This window comes from Homarus americanus, unplaced genomic scaffold (genome assembly GCF_018991925.1).
Source record: "Homarus americanus isolate GMGI-L3 unplaced genomic scaffold, GMGI_Hamer_2.0 scaffold19244, whole genome shotgun sequence".
Lineage (NCBI taxonomy): Eukaryota > Metazoa > Arthropoda > Malacostraca > Decapoda > Nephropidae > Homarus > Homarus americanus.
This window is the reverse complement of record NW_024742923.1, coordinates 270001-286711: the sequence shown is the minus strand read 5'-3', so window position 1 is coordinate 286711 and position 16711 is coordinate 270001. Positions and strand designations below refer to the sequence as shown.

General features: G+C 38.8%; 1 long non-coding RNA gene across 1 annotated transcript in view; it reads left to right on the top strand.

Annotated features, from left to right (window-relative positions):
* Positions 1 to 2134: 2134 nt before the first annotated feature.
* Positions 2135 to 16711, top strand: part of LOC121877083 — a 57351-nt gene continuing 42774 nt past the window's right edge. Inside the window, exon 1 of the long non-coding RNA XR_006090880.1 lies at positions 2135 to 2519. This is a non-coding gene — a long non-coding RNA (uncharacterized LOC121877083). The remainder of the gene's footprint in view (positions 2520 to 16711) is intronic.

Genomic DNA, 16711 nt, shown 5'->3' with positions numbered 1-16711 from the left:
ACTCTTACAAAATTCACATCCCTCCTTCACATTCCTACTACACATCTCTCCAACACATACCTCAACACGTCCTTCCTACACATCCATCCTCCACACATCCCTTTGCACATCCCTCCAACACCACCTTCACATCCCTCCTACACATCCCTCTACACTTCCCTCCTACACCACCTACATATCCTTCCTACACATCCCTCCTACACATCCCTCTACACTTCCCTCCTACACCACCTTCACATCCCTCCTACACATCCCTCTACACTTCCCTCCTACACCACCTACATATCCTTCCTACACACCCCTCTACACATCCCTCCTACACCAACCTACACATCCCTCCTACACATCACCTCCTTACACACCAAGACTCTTACGTAACACACCACGACCCACATAATCTGAATACAAAACACATCCCTAAATCACATCTCCATATAAGAAGGGAGGGAGTAACCCGCCTCCCTACACGGCCTTATTTCACCAAGTTTACACGACTAGTTTATAACCTTGGCTGATACAGGGACCAAGTTCACCGTCTCTAAGCTTACGGAGAGAGAGAGAGAGTCTTATTATGTCTCGAGTTTTATAGTGTAGTGAGTTTTAAGATTGGATCGGTGTGTTGGGGTGTGGTGAGGGTGTGGGTGGGGGGGTGGGGAGAGGGTGGGAGGGGTTGGGAATACGGTGTGTGGTTGTGGGGAGGGGGTGGAGAGGGGATGGGGAGAGAAATAGAGAGGTCATTATGGTGATGCAGAGGGGAGGGTGGTAATGGGAAGGAAAGGAGTGGGCGTTATGGTGTAATGGGAATATTCCAGTCATGTCATGGAGGAGAAATTTCCAGGAATCAGGGATGTTGTCCAGCTTAAGTGAATTTCTGCCAAAGAGATTCTAGTGCGTGTTTCAACCAGTAGAATGACTCTCTCTCTCTCTCTCTCTCCTGTATACACATTATCACAAATCCTCATAAGTCATTCATTTAGTATTGCATCGAAAACAAACACGAAACGTTTTGGCCACAATTTACGAAATAACAATAATAAAAATAATAATAATAATAATTTTAGTTGAGTTAACGTTTGCATTGTGTTAATCTTGTTTATGTATTTGTAACTGTACCGTATGTATACAATGTATGAGTATTGGCGTGCAGGGAACTAATACTAATTATTATTATTATTATTATTATTGTTATTATTATTGTTGTTATTATTATTATTATTGTTATTATTATTGTTGTTATTATTATTATTATTATTATTATTATTATTGTTATTATTATTATTGTTATTATTATTATTGTTATTATTATTATTATTATTATTATTATTATTATTATTATTATTATTATTATTATTATATCCGTTTTTGTGTCTTCGAGAATTTTTTTTCATCCTAAAATATCTGTTCACTCGAAGCTTGCAACTGAGGCCTAAGGTCAGTTTGTAACAAGGCAGCTGATTGGCTGGCGGACGGACACCCGAGAATTCACCACAGTTCTTTAATATTTAGTCGATTGTATTTATATTCTGATATATTAGTTAAAAGCTTCGAGTAAACAGTCTATAGCTTATACGCTTTAGTTGTTGAAGCACCTTAATACATTATAACAGCAAACCTGAGAAAGCACCTTTTTTTATTTCTGTTGTGAATTATTTTCTTTTTGCATATAATTATCGTAAATTTTATCTGATTTTTCTTTCTCTATATTTTTAATCTTCCTTATTCAAACTTTTCTTTGAGTGTTTGTTTCTCTGTGGAGGCAGAGATAGACCCCTAACACCTTCCTCCTTCCTTGAGGTCATGTTGTCTTGTGTGTGTCCGCCTGTCCTCCTCTGCGCAAGCCCCGCCCACCACCTCCTCCTCCCCACTACCTGACGCATAATACCAGTATGTTATATAGTATCTGTCAACACACAAGTCTATCTCTCTTTTAAAACCGGTTTAATGTATAGTTTAATATATAAATTTAAGCCCAACGTATAGTGAAAAAAAAGCTTCATTGTGAAAATATGATCTGTATAATGCGACCTGTATTAAGTGAGGAATTTAGTGTACGATATCTTGTGACCTGGAATCGGCAGCGACGGGGACGGGAGCTCAGATCCAAGCAGTCAGCCTTGGCAGTTTATCCCGGTGCTCCGGCCAGCTAAGGTGGTTGTGTGTATTGCTGTTCTGAACCGTGCTGTGTGTCGCTCTTAGTAGGGTTCAAATCAATCCCGTAAAGTAAGATAAGTCTAAGAAGTAACACTCATTGACCAATCCAAGGTCATTAAAATAATCTAAATGTTGAAAGGAAAAGTTTATGTTAAGTTTCTCAAGACAATATATCCGTAAAAACTACTTAGTGAAGAAAGTTAGTTGCTGGTAAGGTTGAGAAGTGTCGGACAGACTGATCGAGTGATGTAAAAAATATTGGATAAAAACTAAACAAACATTAATTTTAAGTTTGTATATAGATAATAATAACAATGTCACACCACTCACTGAAGACTTTAATTGATGGTGATTGATCTCGTTATTATGTAAGTTATTGATTGGTTATTCATTTTTTTACGTGTTCATACCTGTAGTTCACTTGTAAACATTAGTACTTTATTCACTCTTCTGCCTATTCGTGTTTTACACTTTTATTCATTTATTTCGAGTTGTTTGTACATCTAATTATTATTTATTATTCTATTTCTTAATTTATTTTATTTATTTATGTAGATTTTTATTAGAATATGCATTAGTTTATTTCTCCCCTTTGTTTATTTCTTGATTCATTATTTTTTTATTTTAATTATTTGTTTTACTACTTTTATTTATTCGTTCGTATGTTTGTGTATTTATCAATTTATTTATTTATTGGTCTACTTATTATTTATTGTTTATTTAATTTTTTGTTTATCCCTATTTTTTCCTTTGATGCTATTTCATGAATATCTGAGGAGGGAAGATGAATAAAAGCGATCCTGAATTATTTATATATTATCTGAAGGAGGTGTTTGATTTTGTAGATCAGTGGCTGTCTATCTCTCTGTCTCATTCTCCCACTTCGATCCATTCACAGGTGCTTTATCCATTTTCATCCACTCACAGGTACTATACCCACTTTCATCTACCCTCAACTACTATTATCCACTTTTATCCACCTACAGGTACTATATCCATTTTCATCCACTCACAGGTACTATACCCACTTTCATCTACCTTCAAGTACTATTATCCACTTTTATCCACCTACAGGTACTATATCCACTTTTATCCACGGTACTATATCAATTTTCATCCACTCATAGGTACTACATCCACTTTTATCCACCTACAGGTAATATATCCACTTGTATAAACTCACAGGTACTATATCCATTTTAATTCACCCTCATCCAAGCGTAGGTGCCACCTTTAACCTTATCCACCCACAGCCAACATCCACTCTCATCCATCCACAAGCGTTACACCCACCCTCACCCTTCCACAGGCTATACATCCACTCTCATCCATCCACCACTATTCCATCCACCCACAGCCACGACTACATCACCCAACAAGGCGCTACATCGATTCTCCTTCACCCACAGACACCCAGGAACACACACACGTACACACACACACGAACACACACACACGGACCACACACACACGTACACACACACACACGTACACACATCTCAACACTTATCCTATAATGTAAGTGTGTTGAGATTATATGTATTTCAGAGCTTCACCAACTAAGGTTACTAAACGCGAATTATAGGTCAGTAAATGCTACGTATACACTGACCGTCAACAATTATATATTAAGTGTATCTTGTGCTGCAGTTTATCCTGAAATATATACTGAACACTCCCGACCTTGTTAGGCACGGTGCCAATCAGCGAGGAGAGTGCCACGCCGCTAACTTTATCCAGATTTGCAAGAAAGACAAGAATGAAGAACTCCGATTATTTTTTAAAGTTTATTAACATTATTATTATTATTATTATTATTTGTATTATTATTATTATTATTTAGTAATTTGACTTGATATAAATAAGTGTATTAAAGTAAAAAGTGATTGGATAGATGGTGGCCACAGTTTTAGCGGGCCACAGCTCTCTAGGGGACACAGTTCTAGCGTGGCTACAGTTCTAGCGGGCCACAGCTCTCTAGGGGACACAGTTCTAGCGTGGCTACAGTTTTAGCGGGCCACAGCTCTCTAGGGGACAGTTCTAGCGTGGCTACAGTTTTAGCGGGCCACAGCTCTCTGGGGGACACAGTTTTAGCTGGCCACAGTTCTAGTGGGCCTAAGATTTAGCGGGTCACAGTTCTAGAGTGGCCACAGTTTTGATGGGGCCACAGTTCTAACGGGACCACAGTTTTACCGGGCTACAGTTCTAGCAGGCCATAGTTCTAGCGCGCTATGATTCTAGCGGGGCCACTGTTCTAGCAGGCCAAAGTTCTAGTGGGCCATAGTTCTAGCTTGACCATAGTTCTAGCTTGACCATAGTTCTAGCTTGGCCACAGTTTTAGTGCAGCCACAGTTCTAGCGGGCTACGGTTTTAGCGGTGGCCACAGTTTTAGCGGGGCCACTGTTCTAGCTTGGCCACAGTTCTAGCTTGGCCACAGTTTTAGCGTAGCCACAGCTTTAGCGTGACCACAGTTCTAGCGTGACCACAGTTTTAGCGGACCACAGTTTTAGCGGGCCCCCAGTTTTAGCGGGCCCCAGATTTGATGAGGACGAAGTTCTTTAAAGACCCAATTATAAGGAATTCCACCCCTAGTAGTTAAGTCATTTAAGTTAGTTGGGGCCTGTTGTGACTGGGGTCCATTTGGCCTGATGTCTCACTCCCCTCACCCTCTTCCCCTCCCCCCCACCCCTCACTCCCCCCCCACCTTAAATAAAACACAATCACAAAACACATTCAATATATGATTATGGATCTCACAAATACATATGTGATAATTGCTTTGTGTTTTATTGTACAAATTATTAGAGTAATTATCAGCCATTATTTTGGGGGGAACTAGATTTATTTACGGGCGTTGTTTTCGTAATAATTTCAGGGTTGTGTTAACGAGATATTTTCCTCTATAACCGAAGTTTATGTATAACTGAAATCCTTTAATCCGATTTTATGTACATCAAAATCGGTTCTTACGGATTTTTTTGTACTGGAGTTATCTAATGGAATTCTATCAAGAGGAAATCTCGAGCTGGGAATTTATCTAAGATGGAATTAATGAACGTAATTTTTTCTATCGTGTTATCGCATTTTAGGAATCTGTCAAGTGAATTCGGTAAACAAGGAATGATTTATTTACCGTAATTGAATGCTTATATGTAATCTATTAACCCCTATCTGTCTATTAATAAATTCGTCTAACCGGAATTGATTTCATCCGATTTGCTTTTAGCCGGATTTATATTAAGTGTTTATACTAACATAAGATGAGGTGTTTTTTTTCTTTGGGTAAATCTTTCTGGATAAACATTTAACATTTTTAACCGGAAATTAACCCAAGTGAATTATTTAAAATAGTAGATTAAAAAAAAATTTGGCTGGTTTTTGAAAGTTAAATTAGGTTAAGTTAGGTTCGGTTAGGTTAGGTTAGGTTAGGTTAGGTTAGCTTGGTTAAAATAAGTTAATTTGGGGTGATAGGTTAAGTTGGGTTAAGTTAGATTAGGTTAGGTAAGGATGGGTTAGATTAGCTTAGGATGGGTTAGGTTAAGTTAGTCTGATTTGGACCACCTTTCTTATGGACCACACCCGTTAATACACCACACCCGTTAATACACCACACCCGTTAATACACCACACCTGTTAATACACCACACCCGTTAATATACCACACCTGTTAATACACCACACCTGTTATGAAGTAAATTAAAATAAAGTGTCCGAAACTGCTTTAACGATCATCACAAGACAAATATAACGAGAAAAAAAAATATCCCAAATTAGTTCATTCTCACTACTCTACCACACACACACACACACGGTACGAGAAGCCATAATGTCTGAAAAATATGTCCCAGTGTTTATAAGTGGGTTTTATGGCGTCCAAACTGAGCAACTATTGGAATATGACTATTTTTTTTAAGGGCAGGGGAATGAGGGATTGAATTTTTAGGGGAAAGGGGGGGATAAGGGATTTATTTTAGGGGGAAGGGGATAAGGGATTTAATTTTAGGGAAAGGGGGATGGATGAATTAATATTTTCCAACAGTATTTCAAAACCTTTCTTGAATGTTTCGTGTTTATAGATACCCCCCACCCCCCTCCCTCCCCCCCACCCCCCTCACCTCCCATCAGTCGAATAGTTTGTTGCTATAGTGTTTATGATTTACGATTTGTATGAGAAAACAAAATAAGTTAATATATCTTACTATTTTATTAAAGGTTAGAAGAATATAATGTTGAATTCCTGGGTTTCAGTAATTAAGGTATTTAAGATATTTTTTTTGGGCGGGTTAATAATTGTACGATTGTTATTAACGATTAAATATTAAGAGAGATAGTTAAGTATTTCTCTGTGGGTTTGTTTACATACATTGATCGTTTTGTTTACATACGTGATCGTTTTGTTTACATACGTGATCGTTATGTTTACATACGTGATCGTTTTGTTTACATACATGATCGTTTTGTTTACATATGTGATCGTTTTGTTTACATACGTGATCGTTTTGTTTACATACGTGATCGTTTTGTTTACATACAAGATCGTTTTATTTACATACATGAACGCAGTGATGAATGGCTCAACTCGTCTCACACATTTAAATATTCAAGCATTACTCAACTTCCACACCACACACACTAGGGTAGTAGACTTGTGTCATGACAGATAATTAATATACATGTTAAAAGGATTTCATGACCTCATTACCAGAGGTCAAAGGTCAGATATACAAACAATAAAGAAAAATAAAATTAAAGAATTAACAATTATAGCGAAAAACTTATCTTAATATATACTTTAAAATATACGATATATAAAATGTTATAGTGTATAGTATAAAATTAATATACCTGAGAACACCATATATATACACTTTGAGGATCATACATAAGTAAAATCCTCATCATCTTAACTTAGAGGTTTATTAAGGTTTATTGTGGTTTATACCTGGTTTAGTGGCCTCGTGATTCAATTAACAACGTGGAATAGTGTAACTTCGGGTTTAATACTTGTTTTATAAGCCGATGGCGTGACTGACAGATTAAACTAATATGGAATTTTTTTTTTCATTTAAAGTCAACAGTTTTAGTTGTTCATTTTGTGTGCTTACATTGTGTGCGTATTTGCAGTGTGTGTGTGTGTGCGTATTCGGTGTGATTACATTGTGGGTCTATTTACTTTCGAGCTACACTGTGTACGTATTCATTGTGGCTATATTATGTACGCATTCAGTGTGGCTATATTATGTGCGTATGCTATATCATGTGCGTATTTTCAGTCTAGCCACACTGTGTACGTATTCAGTGTGACTACATTGTGGCTATACATTTTGTGCGTATACATACTGCCCGTATACATATGCATTATATTATATGCATATTTCCAGTGCATCATAAGTGTGCGTATCTCAGCTGTGTACGTATGTAGAGTGTCTGCATTGTGTACGTATTTACAGTGTGTCTAAACTGTTCACCTGAGCCGTATATAAAATGTTTACCTCATTCATAGTCTATTTGCATTAGTTAAGAATGTATTTACAGTGTTCATTCGTTCTCTATTTACTTTTTATGCTGATTACACACCGTTTATCAGGTTGCTTACATTATTTGTTTACAAGTTGTTCAATTTATTTACTCTTGTTTACGGTGTTTACGTTTTTGACCCGTGTTAAGAAATTTTAAGTTATTTATTATTTTCATATTTTTCACATCTTGTTTATATTGTTTATTCTTGTTTAAATTGTTTATTCTAGCGACATTACCGAAGGACCTGTTTAGAACGGACGTTATCATGGGGACAAGACACTGTTTACGGACGGGTGAACAGACAGACAGACGGGTAGACGGACAAACAGACTATATTCTTTTTACATCTGTTAAGTCAAATAGTTACTAATGTTGACGATGATAATAACAATGATTATAATAACAACAGCAAAAACAACAACAATAATAATAAGAATAAGAGAAATTGCAATAAAATAATAATAAAAATAATAAAATAATAAGAGTAACTGCAATAAAATAATAACAACAAAAATAACAATAATAAAAATAAATAATAATAACTCATAACAAAACTATAACTAACGGCAATTATGACTCACGACTAAACGAAAACATTTCCCACGTCACTCAAACAATTTAACAAGAGCCTTTTAACTCTATTACCTGCCCAATTTAACCCAATTTTAAGCTCGATTTCACATTTTTAGTCAACCATTTTAAGGTCTGACGAAAAGATTAGGAATTTATGATTTTTTGAAGTGGTTACAGAAAAGAATTGATTGATGGATGAGTTTATTGATTGATGGATGAGTTTATTGATTGATGGATGAGTTGATTGATTGATGGATGAGTTTATTGATTGATGGATGAGTTTATTGATAGATGGATTAGATTGATGGATGAGTTTATTGATTGATGGATGAGTTTATTGATTGATGGATGAGTTGATTGATTGATGGATGAGTTTATTGATTGATGGATGAGTTTATTGATAGATGGATTAGTTGATAGTTGGATGAGTTGAGAGATAGATAAATTGATAGATGGATTAATTGATAGATTGTTTAGATAGGTGAATAGAGTGATAAATATATTGGTGGAGATAGATAGATAGGATAGTCTCTCCCTCTCTCCCTCCCTCCCTCTTTCCCTTACTTTCCTACCACTCACAGACACAGTCCCACTCTCTCTCCCCACTCTCTCTCCCACTCTCACCTCTGGCTGTAACACCACACACACACACACACAATAAATCTGCCGGCGGACACTACGGTAAAAAAAACACAAACAAAATAAAAACAAAAGCAACTGTTCCAACCTAACAAAAGCATACGGAGGGAAATACAAAAACTGTCCACCCCCCCAAACACACACACACACACACACACACACACACACAAACAAGTAAAAAATAAATAATAATCACGTTTTGAGGTATTAAAAGAACCCAGGAAATTATCAAACATAAAACCCAGGATAATGAGACAAAATTTGAGCAATATAATCCGGATTTAGAAGCTTAGAAAAATAAATTAACATGAGACATAAACCTAACCTAACCCGAACCAAACTTAACCTAACCTAACCTAACCCTAACCTAACCCTAACCTAACCTAACCCTAACTTAACCTAAACAACTTGATGAGCTCTAAAAATCTGATATTATGAACAATGAAATATATAAGACATTAAGACGTAAGAAACACATCATTATTAGCCGTTAGAACGAGCATTGTGAGACATAAAAATTCGACATTATGAGCGATAAAAGACAACCTAGTGAGCTATTAAATTTGGAGCCATGCACTACTAAAACGTTTCCTCAAAAAGACTCCAAACTTTAGAGGCATTTGGAAGAATTAAGCTGGAGTCATAAAGCTTGTCGGTAAATGCAACAATTATGGGACAGAAAGCCTTGGTGTTTGATGACATTAATGGTGGAATTACGAGACACGAGACCTCAAAACCGGTATTACGAGACACGAGACCTCAAAACTGGTATTATGAGACACGAGACCTCAAAACCGGTATTATGAGACATCAAAACCGGTATTACGAGACACGAGACCTCAAAACCGGAATTACGAGACACGAGACCTCAAAACCGGTATTATGAGACCTCAAAGCCGGAATTACGAGACACGAGATCTCATAGCCGGAATTATGAGTCCCCAAAGCCGGAATTATGAGACCTCAAAGCCGGAATTATGAGACCTTAAAATCGGAATTATGAGACCTTAAAGCCGGAATAACGGGACGTCAAAGCCTGAATTACGAGACCTCAAAGCCGGAATTATGAGACAATAAATACTAGGATTACCAGACTTAAAACTCAACACTCAACATTATGAAACCTCAATGCCCGGAATTATGAGGAGAGGGGTGGGGGGGGGGGCCAAGAAGCCGGTATTATAAGACATAAAAGCCGGCATTATGAGCCATAAAAAGCCGAGGAGTGACGCTTTAACATGAATGGCAGAGTGCTTAAGTGCTCTTTATACCTCCTACGTGAACCGTCTTTAAATATTGTAGCAGTGTTTCCTCCCCCCCGTCTTTGTTCTGTTTCTTTTACTGTCCCTTGTGTGTTTATGTGTCGGGTTGAATGTCCGTCTGTCTGTCTGTTTGTCTGTCTGTCTGTCTGTCTGTCTGTCTGATGTATGTTTGGCATTTTCTCGTCTGTTTCTCTTTAGCTGTCTGTCTCTGTCCGTCCATTCTGTCTGTCTTCTCTTTCTGTCTATCCCTAGTTCTAAGAGGTTACAGGATTAATAGACCCCTGTCCTAGTAGACCCCATTACTACAGGGGCCTATTATTACTGGGGGCCCAAATCTTCATGCGCCACCCGATGCTCGTAACCATTGTAGAAAATCTTGTCAGGTCTCCAAATATTCAGGTATTTGAAATCGATGCTAATGTGTATATTGTATTGTGTTCTGTACCTAATGTGGTTTTGTGTTTTGATGAGAGAGAGAGAGAGAGAGAGAGAGAGAGAGAGAGAGAGAGAGAGAGAAGAGAGAGAGGTCGTGACTGTATCTGCTGCATGAACTGATATATTTGTTGTTGTTTGTTTGATAAAAGAGAGAAGAAAGGAGAGAAAAGGATAGTGAGATAAAATGAAAGATAGACGCAGGGAGAGAGAGAGAGAGTCACTAAAACAAAAAAACACCCCCCACATTCCGATAAACAAACATGTATATTCTGATCTTTTATTTTTCTTCGATCATCCTGTACTGAATACACTTGAAGGTGCCGTATACCTTGACATACTGTGTTGACAACCTTTCATTCTAAGCTTGTAGACTCAGTTAAAAGCTTTATTCTCTCTCTCTCTCTCTCTCTCGTAACCTGGACTATATAACAGGAATCAGAGCTCGGGGACGGCTGTGTTATCCAATACAGATGGAAACCCAATGTGAGGAGAAGCATAGTTAAGTGAGGCTGCTGTTGTTATTGTTGGTGGTGATGGTGATGGTGGCGGTGGTGTTGATGATGGTGGTGGTGTTCTTTTGTGATGATGGTGTGGGTGATGTTGTTATTGTTCGTGGTGATAGTGAGGGTTATGGTGGTGGTGGTGGTGGTGATAGTAAGGATGGGGTGATGGTTATGGTGATGATGGTGGGTGATGGTGTTGGTGCTGGTTGCGGTGGTGGAAGTGGTGGTGAGGATGGTGTACATTGGTGGTGTAGGACTGTAGGTGTTGGTGGTGAGTGTGGTGACGGTGGTGATAGTGATGGTGTAGGGGATATTGATGGTGGTAGTGATGATGACAGTAGTGATAGTGCCGTTAAATAGTTATTTGGAGTTTTAGCTGTTGTTGACGATACTGTTGGAGCTGTTATCGCTGTGGTTGGAGCTGTTATTGCTGTGGTTGGAGCTGTTATCGCTGTGGTTGGAGCTGTTATCGCTGTGGTTGGAGCTGTTATCGCTGTGGATGGAGCTGTTATCGCTGTTGTTAGAGTTGTTATCGCTGTGGTTAGAGCTGTTATTGCTGTGGTTAGAGTTGTTATCGCTGTGGTTAGTTATCGCTGTTATCGCTGTGGCTGGAGACCTGTATCGCTGTTAGAGCTGTTATCGCTGTTGTTAGAGCTGTTATCGCTGTGTTAGAGCTGTTATCGCTGTGGTTAGAACTGTTATCGCTGTTGTTAGAGCTGTTATCGCTGTGGTTAGAGTTGTTATCGCTGTGGTTAGAGCTGTTAGAGCTGTTATCGCTGTGGTTAGAACTGTTATCGCTGTGGTTAGAGCTGTTATCGCTGTGGTTGGAGCTGTTATTGTTGTGGTTAGAGCTGTTATCGCTGTGGTTAGAGCTGTTATCACTGTGGTTGGAGCTGTTATCGCTGTTGTTAGAGCTGTTATCGCTGTGGTTAGAGCTGTTATTGCTGTTGTTAGAACTGTTATCGCTGTTGTTAGAGCTGTTAGAGCTGTGGTTGGAGCTGTTATTGTTGTGGTTAGAGCTGTTATCGCTGTGGTTAGAGCTGTTATCGCTGTGGTTGGAGCTGTTATCGCTGTGGTTAGAGCTGTTATCGCTGTGGTTAGAGCTGTTATCGCTGTGGTTAGAGCTGTTATTGCTGTGGTTAGAGCTGTTATCGCTGTGGTTAGAGCTGTTATCGCTGTTATTGGTGCTGCTACTGTCGCTGGTGTTGACGATACTGTTGATGCTGTTATCGCTGTTGTTTGGTGATAGCAACAGCAAGTGAAACAATCAGACCAGATGGGCTACACTCAAAGTTAACAGTGCGTGAAACTTGTGAGAGTTTTACCCCTTGGACGCCGAGAGAGAGGGAGGGAGAAGGAAGGTAGGAACGAGAGTGGTAGGGAAGGAAGGTTGGTGAGAGAGAGAGAAAAAAAAACCTCCCTCTTTCTCTGCCTCCCTCTTTCTCTACCTCCCTCTTTCCTTTCTCTCCTCCTCCCAAGTTCCCCTTCTTTCTTTTTATCTTTCTCTCTTTCTTTCCTCTATCTTCCCCTCCCCCATCTTCATTCTTCCCTCTTTATCTCCTTCCTTCCTTCTTCACCTCCCCCCCTCCTCTCCATCCTTCCCTCTTTCTCCCCCTCTCCTCCCTCTCGCCTCCTTACAGAGTGGCGGGTGGGAGGTACTTGCACGACCTGTTCAAACTATTTAATATTTAATGTGACCACCCGGCTCTAATTTTGTACAGGCACGCAAGGGGAGGATCTTAACGCTGGCCTTCTCTCCCTATTCTCCCTTCTCCCCCCTCCCCTCTTGTGTGTGTGTGTGTGTATCAATTGAGATTTTTGTGAGTTGGTGGTGAGGAATGGTGGACTACTCATAATTTTGTTAATAAGTTGTTTGTGAGTAATGTTTGAAATACTTCCATTTTCTTGTGAATAAATACCAAAGGCTCATATATCTGTTCTTAAATAGTTGGATCTTTGTGAGTAATGTCGGAATACTCACAATTTATTCCCGAGTTTGCTTTGTGAGTTTATGTGAGTAATAAAATGAATTCAAACTTTTAAGAGTAAATTTTCTAGCTATTGTGCGTAGTGGCTGATATTTTTCTTATTTATTTTATACATTCAAAACTTTTTGAAACTTTCTGAGTCACATAGTTGGAGTTTTTTGTAGTTTTATGAATGGTATTAGAAAAGTGTTTTTTTGGAATAGGCAAAGTAGAGACCCATTCTTGAATAGGTAAAGTAGAGACCCATTCTTGAATAGGTAAAGTAGAGACCCATTCTTAAATAGGCAAAGAGACCAATTACTTGAATAGGTGAGAGATAAAGAGAGGGGAAGTGAGAGGAGAGTCAAGCAGGGCTGAGAGGGAGAAAAATGAAAGGGGTTGAAGAGGAGGGAGAAATTGAGAGGGGTGATAATGAGGGAAAAGTAAAAGGGAGAATTGATAATGAAAGGGACAAAGTGAGGAAACGAGAGAGAGAGAGAAAGAGAGGAAATGAAAGGGAGGGTTGATGAGCAGAGAATGAGAGGGGAGGAGAGAAAGGAAATGAGAGAAGAGAAAGTTTGAAAGGGAAGAATGAAAGGGGCAAGAGGTGATAAAGGAGAAAGAAAGGGAGAATGGGAGGACACTAATGATAGATAGATAGATAGATAGACAAGCAGACAAATAGACAGACAATTCCACAGACAGACAAAGAGGAAAACAGGCAGACAACGAAAAAGAGACAGAAAGAAAGATTGAAAAGCATATAGACAGACAGACAGACATAAAAAAACGGATAGAAAAACATATAGAGAGAGGAAGGAAGGGAGGGAGACAAAAAAAAAACAGACAAACAGACAAACAGATTCCCAACACCAGCCATAGATCGCTGCACATACTGGTTCACTTTATGACATAATTGTGTAATTGGCGCAAAATGGAGGCTTGCTGGCCCCGTGGAATGTTCTTACACGTGACAAATGAACGCGTAGCATGGCTGAGTCAAACCCGTCATACACACGAATGCAACGAGTGTAAGTGAATGAGGTGAATGCAGTGAATAAGTGAATACAGTGAATAAGTGAACGCAGCTAATATGTGAATGCAGCGATTATGTGGAGAAACTCATAAGCGAATGCGGTGAAAAAGTGAATAAGTGAATGCGGTGAATAAGTGAATGCGGTGAATAAGTGAATGTAGTGAATAAGTGAACGCAACGAATAAGTGAATGCAGTGAATAAGTGAACGCAGCTAATATGTGAATGCAGCGATTATGTGGAGAAACTCATAAGCGAATGCAGTGAAAAAGTGAATAAGTGAATGCGGTGAATAAGTGAATGCGGTGAATAAGTGAATGTAGTGAATAAGTGAACGCAGCGAAAAAGTGAATGCAGTGAATAAGTGAACACAGCGACTATGTGGACAAAACTTATTAGTGAACGCAGCACATAAACAAAATACAATGGAGAAATGAAAGCAAGTGAATAAATTAGATGATCATTAAACCTAAGACACGATGATTGATATCACACACACACACACACACACACACACACACACACACACACACACACACACACAGGGAGCAGTAGGGGTAAAACTTGTCGGATATGAAAATGTAAATTAAGTTTGTAATGTTTTGTGATGCTGTGTTATGACCCAACTGGGACCCACAGGAGAGAGAGAGGGAGAGAGAGAGAGAGAGAGAGAGAGAGAGAGAGAGAGAGAGAGAGAGAGAGTTGATTTGGGAGAGAATAATAAAGAGAGACTGAGGGAATGGTGATTTGACAGAGAAAGAGACAGACAGACAGACAGACAGATAAAGTTAGTTTAAGATCTCTCACTGGGATATAGCCAAACAGATAGATAGATAGATAGATAGAAAGAAGAGAGAGAGTCCACAAAACTGTAATTGAAAAGTCCTCGACAATTTTATATCTAAATATGGCGGGAAGATTGTTGTTTACACTCTCGTGGGTTAAGAAGCGACACTTGACTTGACGCCATTATGGTCGCTGGTAACCTTCGCCGCCTGAGGGATTTACACCCGTATTGTCTCTTGCCGGATAGTCTTTTTTTACCCCGCGTCAGATAACATCATATTCTTAATTATTTTCATCTTTTTTTTTCCTTTATGCATGAAAGTCAAGTTTTTATTTGATGAAAATAGGTTTTAATTGGTTAATTTTGTCCTATTTTTGTTTTTTGGCCAGACTTTTTAATTGCGTTTAATTGGTTTAATTGTCTAAACTCAGGAGCTGTTTTAGGGTCATTAAGTTTAAGCTGTGGAGGTAGGGGGGATGATGGGGGGGATGATGGGGGAGGTGGGGGTGGGGGGTTAATTCACTTTATTGTGAGTGGTTTACGGTCGTTAAATGTGAGATAGCTTTAATTTTGGCGACTGTGAGGGAGCTTAGTATTGCTCACCGTAAGATTTCTTCATTACGTGAGTTGTTCATGTGAGAGTGACGCTTTTCATCGTTAGGTGAGAGACAGACAGACAGAAAGTGAGACGAGGGAGAGAGGAGTGGGAAAGATTTTCATTGTCAAGAGAGATAGAAAAAAAGTGAGAGATTGACAGACAGAAAATGAGAATAAGAGAGAGAGAGAGAGAGAGAGAGGGTTTCCTTTGTGAAGAGATAGAAAGAGTGAGAGAGAGACTGATAGACAGACAGGAAGAAAATGAGAATAAAAGAGACAGACAGACAGAAAATGAGAATGAGAGAGAGAGAGAGAGAGAGAGCCAATTTTGTTACCGTAAAATAGCTTAAATAGAGAGAGAGAGAGAGAGAGCATTTATTTTCGTTAAGTGAGACATATCTTAGTTTAATTTCATAAACTTTTAAGATAGTTCAGGGTAAAGAGAAGAAAGTTTGCTTTAGCGGAATGAAAGTTTAACGAGACAAAAGTTTTTATTTGTTAACGTAAAAGTTTAACGGAGAAGAAAGTTTAATTTAATGTGAGCTACTAAACGAAGTCAGAGAAAGTTTATTTTCTCCCCTAAAAGATAGTTTAAGGTCGAAGAAAGTTTAATTTTGCTAAATGTAAGTTAGGTTAGTTTACGTTAGGTTTTGTTAGGTTAGGTTAGGTTTGGTTAGGTTAGGTTTGGTTAGGTTATAGAGAGAAAAGACGTGAATGGGTTTTTAACGAGAGAAAGAATTTAATTTCTTGAACTGTCAGAGTCATAATTCCTCAGTGTGACAAGGGGAGAGGGGGGAAGGGGGAGATGGAAGGAAGAGGGGAGAGGAGAGAAGAGGAGGAGAGATGGAGGGAAGGAGATGGTAGGAGGGGAAGAGGTGGGAGAGAGGAGGTGAAAGGGGTGGTGGGGGAAAAGAGGAGGAGAGAGGAGGAGGTGGGGAGGAGATTGAAGGAGGGAGAGCGGAGATGGATGTGTAGGGGAGGGAAGGAGATGGAGAGACTGGGAGAGGAGGAGAAAGGGAGAGGGGGTGATAGATTGGGGGTATAATTTTTATTTCATTTTTTTTTTCATTTCAATATTACAGAATTTATCAACATTTCTTCTTTAAGTGATCTAGTAACTAATTCTGTGTGGTGTTTGATATACGTGATTTTTGCAATTTTTCTTGAGGAATTTGTCTTAGATGGTAATTCTGTAGAGTCTAGTGTCATTCCTTCTCTCAGGACTTCAGAATTTTCTAACATA